Raw genomic sequence first — 5,762 nt, forward strand, 5'->3', positions numbered from 1 at the left:
CAAAACTAATGGAAGAATGTTTGACATCCGGTAGAATGTACCATCCTCAGCAAAAACACAATTAAAACAAGAGAAACATACACACACACACACACACACATATATATATATATATTATAATGATCAGTAAATACTTATAGACACGACTGTTTCATCCTTTAAGGAACCAACAGTGCAGCGTGTCACACAGATTCGAACCCGGTAACAGAAGCCATCTCTGACTCCATTAGCAACGAACTAATCCAATCGGCCACCGTTAACCGCGAGAAATACTATTGAAATTTAAACATCACTACACCGATGAAGACTGAAGGATCGGTCGAAGATTATGTACCTGTAATATATTATTTTTAATATTTTTTAATAATATTATTTTGTATTCCTGCACATCAACAATTGAAAACGAATAAAGAAAAGTTATAAGCTTTTATACTTTTCCTATTCTTTTTTATACATTTCAATTCATATATATATATATATTTACTAGCAGGCCGGCCGGCTTTGCTCTGTCGTAAAATACGCTTAAATATTATATTTTACTTTATGCAGATTTCTTATTTATTATTATAGAGTTAATTCTGTATTGATTTTTATCCAATATATATTAACTAGCCTGGCCTGAATGCCCGGCGTTGCCCGGGTGTTTGTAGGTGTGTGTTGAGCCAAAAAATTAAAAAAAAGTGGTAGTAGGCAGGCAGGCACGTTCCTGCGACGCGAAGGCGGAAAAACAAGTGAAAGAAAATTTGCCATCTTAACACTACGCCATGGTTGACGAGTAAAGCATTCAAATTTAATGTAGTCAATCAAAAAGATGATTTGCAGAAATGGCGCTGCTTTTAAACCTCCACACGAAGGTCGTTTTTAATGTGGGGGTGAACAAGCTCCCCGCCCGCCAAAAAATAGGGGCACTCTGACAGTATCCAAATAAATAGGAATTGTCTAAGTATGAAGGGTTTCCCCTACATTGACCAAGGAACAATTACGGAACAGATACTACCCGGCCGGAAGATCAGGCGCCAGACGTTTTGTATTTAGTTGCTTCCCCACGAAAGCAAAAGTGACACAAGGTCGTTTTTTAATGTGGGAGAAAACCAGATCCCCCAAAAAGGGGGCACTCTGGCAGTGTCCAAATAAATAGCAATTCTTTCGATGTGTAGGGTTTTCCCCTATATTGACCAAAACTTAATTACTTAAATGAAACATCAGAACAGATACTACACTGTGATTCCGGCCCGGAAGTCCATGCGTTTTATTTCTTTGCTTCCCCAAAAAAGCAAATTAGACACAAGGTTTGTTTCTTTATTAATTCTCTGTTTCGCTTGAATGCTATATTAATTATTCTCATTCTTAATATTTTTGATATCGATTATTTTCAATTATGTATTATTCGATTCGGTACCCAATATAAAGTTATGATTTCAAAAGCAAGAAATGATTTGGGTGCCATCAGCTAGAATCGAAACCGAAACCAAAAATTATAATGGAGATCGAAAAAAAATATAACGACTATTAATATTCACACATTTCTCCTGATTATGTCTTCTTTGAAAGATGAAGCAACTTCGAACTACACATGAAACAGAAATTCTTTCGATATATATTTGCTCAGTTGGTAGAGTGCTTGCCTTGCATGCAAGAGGCTCGGGTTTCGAATCCAGAGTTCGGATGTGTCTAACTGATGAGCCCAAATGAGGGCGAAACTAGAGACTTGGACTTCCGGTTCTTTGACTGCCATGGCTCTTGTGGGCTGCGACGTTGTTTGGCTGTGGAATTTATTATATACAATCTCTCACATTCTGAAAATCCTATCATAAGTTGCTCGCTTGGTTAGCATTGCTGGATGGCATCGTCCTTTCGAGTTAAAACTCCTACTTGTGAGACATCAGCTTGGGGTTATTAGCTGGTTGGATGACCGCGTCCCTTGTTGAGACGAAGTAGGTTCATTTCACGGTTGGATTTCGGCGCGGTTTGCTTGATCTGTGTTGGTTAATTGAAATTCTTGTGTGCAGGGCGTTTGCTCAGTTGGTAGAGTGCTTGCCTTGCATGCAAGAGGCTCGGGTTTCGAATCCTGAGTTCGGATGTGTCTAACTGATGAGCCCAAATGTGGGCGAAACTCGAGTCTTGGACTTCCGGTTCTTTGACTGTCATGGCTCTTGTGGGCTGCGACGTTGTTTGGCTGTGGGATTTATTGTATATATATATATATATATATATATATATAGTAGAGATTTAGAAGGCTGTCACAATGCGAGGAATGAAATATAGTCGTTGTTGGTAAGAGAAGACGAGAACAAGTGGCGATTTACAAATCAATAAGTACATACATATATTTTATATATACATATATTTATTCAGTTGTATTGGTAAAATGTCTTACTTGTTATGTCTGCGACATATTCCATTATTAATTTCGGAAAAAAATCGATTTATATATTTCCTGTATATATAAAATATATGTATGTACTTATTGATTTGTAAATCGCCACTTGTTATCGTCTTTCTCACCAACAACGACTATATTTCATTCCTCGCATTGTGATAGCCTTCTAAATCTCTACTACATACCTATCCCACACAATGCTTCAAGCAAACTAAATATCAATTATATATATATATATATATATATATATATATATATTAAAAACATTGTTGAAATTCAAAGACTTACATTTTTTTATTTTTATAACTTTTGTTTATTTCACCTTGGATTTCTTCAGTACAGTCGTTTCGTTAATGGGATGGCAATTTTATGATTTTATGTGTTCATAAAAATCTCCTTTTCCTCACCAACTTATCAGATGTTATTTCCATTCGATGATACCAACAAACACCAACTGTATATATATATATATATATATATATATATATTAAAAAATTTAAAAAATATATATTTGTAATACAAAGTGGTGATCACTGTGTAAAAAAAAAAATTACGTGAACCCTTTCAAGAAACTCGGTTCTTATTGTTGAGCACTTTAAAGTTGAAATAGAAAGTCGGTCGCCAAACCTCGCATGCATAAATTATGATGTTATTATGATTAGGTCACTATGGCCGAATGTTACGACATTTAAAAACTAAATGTTAAAATTTCAACGAAATTTCTCGCGGTTGAGATTGCTCGTGGGATTGCTTCCTTTCTAATGGAGTCAGAAATGGCTTCATGGCCAGGTTCGAATTTCCCCAGCGGAAGTAATCGTGTCACCCTGCACCGATGATTCTCGAACGGATAAAATACTAGTGTCTATATGTATTAAAAAGATTATTATTGTAATTATATATATATATATATATATATATATATATATATATATATATATATATATGTGTGTGTGTGTGTGTGTGTGCGTGCGTGTGTGCGTAGTTATTTAAATGGGTTGTATATTTTATTCGTTTTCGTTCATGGCGTTGTTTAGACTTATGTCCACCACCCGCAAACAGACAAGCACGCACACACTCATAGACGCGCGCACACCCGCAGTCAAAGACTCTTTGAGGATGAAGCAATTCCGGGCGAATACACAAGTAAAATTCTGCGATCCGGATCGCGAGAGACAAGCGGGATCTTATTTTGAACTACTATTAATTTAGAACAGATGTAGACATTTCGAGTGCGTAGCCGAAACACCGGAGGACAAAAACTACTTATATCGTGTAATTCGCTCGTTTTAATTATGTACCGACTAAAGCACCCGTCAGCAACGGGTGAGTGCTTCTCGGTGTATTTACGCAAAGTATATATCTTAAATTCTTAACATAAATCTACCAATTCTTCATTTGTATCTACTCGCCTGGTTTCCGCACTTGAGTATTTCTCTTGATTTTTTAATTATTTATTCATTATGAAAAAAATGAGCGAGTTTAATGTGTAGCATAGCGGGTACACGCATATGCAAATGTATGAGGAGTGACGTCACAGGTAGGGGAAATATATAGATTTAAAAAAGGACATCGCGTTACAAACGTACAAACCTACAAACCGAGAAGTTCTTCGCCAGATTATATAAAAGGGACTTGTTTTTATCGTAAGACCCCACCGACATTTCCGCGTTGAGCGCAGAATGCGTGCTTAATCTTTCAGAATATAGCATGATACTTTCAGATCTGATCAACCTGACGCGTACGTTTTCATTAAAGACGCTTGCCTGATAATATTTCAGCATATAAACAAATGCACGTTCATTGCGTGCGCAAACAAGCAGCAAGACGAGGGAGTGGGGGGGGGAGAAATCTGCCATTATATTAGACCCTGTTCCTATTTACTTGCCTCTCCACGAGGGCAGAGTTAGACACAAGGTCGGTTTTTAGTGTGGGAGAAAATCCACCTCCCCCAAAAAAGGTACTCTGGATAGAAAATTTTTTTCTCACTCATGAAGGTTTATCCTCCACTAAACGAGGGGAGAAAAGGTGAAGTGTAGTATCAGGACAGATACTACACCGGGATCTTGGACCCAAGAATAAAATTAGGTAGTGTTTATCGCTACGAATGTCGTCTATATTTCGTACCCCTACGCTCCATATTTAACCAAATAAGACACAAATAAAAATACAACTCCTTAATCGTTCAGTTTGCACCAAAGTGAGCTACAGAGGTTCTACACCCGGGGTTAAATTTACAACTATTCATAATTCACGTTAAAACACCGGTTTCCGTTTGATCACCGAAGTTAAGTAACGTCGAGCCTGGTCAGTACTAAAATGGGTGACCATTTGGGAATTCCGGGTGTTGCACGTCCTCTCCATTAATCTCGGCATTATTTCCGGTTCTTGGTACTGCATTCAAGCAGTGCCGTTTCAGGAAAAGTGCTGTCAGTTATTGCGCAACTGTTGCCTCACAATTACACGCACAGATTCCCTTACAGAGGGTATCCATTGCTTCTTGAGACTGAACGGAGACATTCAGAGGTAAATAATTGAAATACCTGATGATTTCAAAATAATTATTTCTTATCAGATTGTGTCATGTCTATGAAACATACAAACGTCCAATTGGGATTTGACTTCGTTGTTGTGAAAAAGCCTCTTAAAAAAAAAGAAGTTTAAAAAGTTCTTGGAAACGTATCACTGAAACTTTCAATATGCTGATTCCAAGAAGGCAGTTACAAAAATATGATGATGTTCTTTTATTCCATTTGACCGGTCGAAATGATGATGACATCCAGGAATTCAAAGTCGTTTCTACATGTTTAATGTTCTAACTCTTCGCTTCTAAAGGGGGACCCTCCTCATGTCAGCTCTATCCGACTGACTGTGCTGACTTCGATCTTCGTCTTTCTCCCTGTCTCCTCTATTCGTCTCCAACTCTGTCTCCTATATTGAGAATTCATTTCTGCCATGACGTCATACGTATGTCCAAAAACGTGATCGATCCACGTGGCCTGAACATGCGTAGTTCACACATGTTTCCAAACCATTTCTGCAGACAAAGAATTCTTACTAACCTATTTTTCGACCTAACTTATATTTCAATATTTTTTAAATTTGCTATTGTTCGTTCTTATCTAACTGACCTTATTTTCATTCAGTTTTTTTCATAAAAAGAATTGAACAATTAAAATTCCTCCGCATCTTCGATCTGGCTCGTTGAACATTGTGTCACTTCCAGAAATGATAGAAAGCTCCTATCGCTCTCGGTATTTGTACACAACTTGCCAACTAGTAGATGGTCTGGCAAAAAATAAATAAATAAATAAATAAAAAAATAAAAAATAAAAGAAACCCGATTTTCATCAAAGGGAAATGTAATCATGTCGTCTTTTCTAGG

The 5,762-nt window shown here is 37.0% G+C and overlaps 1 pseudogene; it reads left to right on the plus strand.

Moving 5' to 3' along the window:
- The first annotated feature begins 4,613 nt into the window (after nucleotides 1-4,613).
- LOC145267224 (5S ribosomal RNA) lies at nucleotides 4,614-4,733 on the plus strand (annotated as a pseudogene).
- Nucleotides 4,734-5,762: the final 1,029 nt, after the last annotated feature.

This window comes from Euprymna scolopes, chromosome 42 (genome assembly GCF_053919585.1).
Source record: "Euprymna scolopes isolate OS-2025 chromosome 42, ASM5391958v1, whole genome shotgun sequence".
Classification (NCBI taxonomy): domain Eukaryota; kingdom Metazoa; phylum Mollusca; class Cephalopoda; order Sepiida; family Sepiolidae; genus Euprymna; species Euprymna scolopes.